This window comes from Leptonychotes weddellii, chromosome 14, assembly GCF_054177405.1.
Source record: "Leptonychotes weddellii isolate Sample4059 chromosome 14, ASM5417740v2, whole genome shotgun sequence".
In the NCBI taxonomy this organism is placed as follows: Eukaryota; Metazoa; Chordata; class Mammalia; order Carnivora; family Phocidae; genus Leptonychotes; species Leptonychotes weddellii.
In genome coordinates this window covers 57,583,011-57,583,470 of record NC_138382.1, presented here as the reverse complement: position 1 = coordinate 57,583,470, position 460 = coordinate 57,583,011, and positions in this window count along the sequence as shown.

Sequence of the window (460 nt, the reverse complement as noted above, 5' to 3'; positions counted from 1 at the left end):
CCTAATGACTTTAATGGTCATACATTCTTATCTAATAAGGAAAAACACTTACAAATATCAGAAACCCAGTTTTGGAACATTTGCATTTCTTTTGAACTGAATCAGCATTTTGTGGGTTTAAAAAAGGCAGCAATTTGAACTCACGACTTACTGACAAACACATTTCTGCAGAGGGATGGGGAAGAGAGGGATAGTGAATGCTGCATTTCTCCATTGGCCCCAAAGTGCTAATTTTACAAAGGGATACATCAAAAGCAAACATGCGATGGTGGCTTTAAAACTTTTACTGCAATGTAACAATGAAGTAAACAGTAATTAGACACCTACCAATTTCTTCCCAAAACAAACCAAAAAAAAAAAATGTAAACAGGAAAATAACTCTGCCTATACTTGTACAGCTTCTCAAATCATGTTCGAAGGGTCTCACATTCGATGATCAAGAAATTTTAAAATAGCAGTA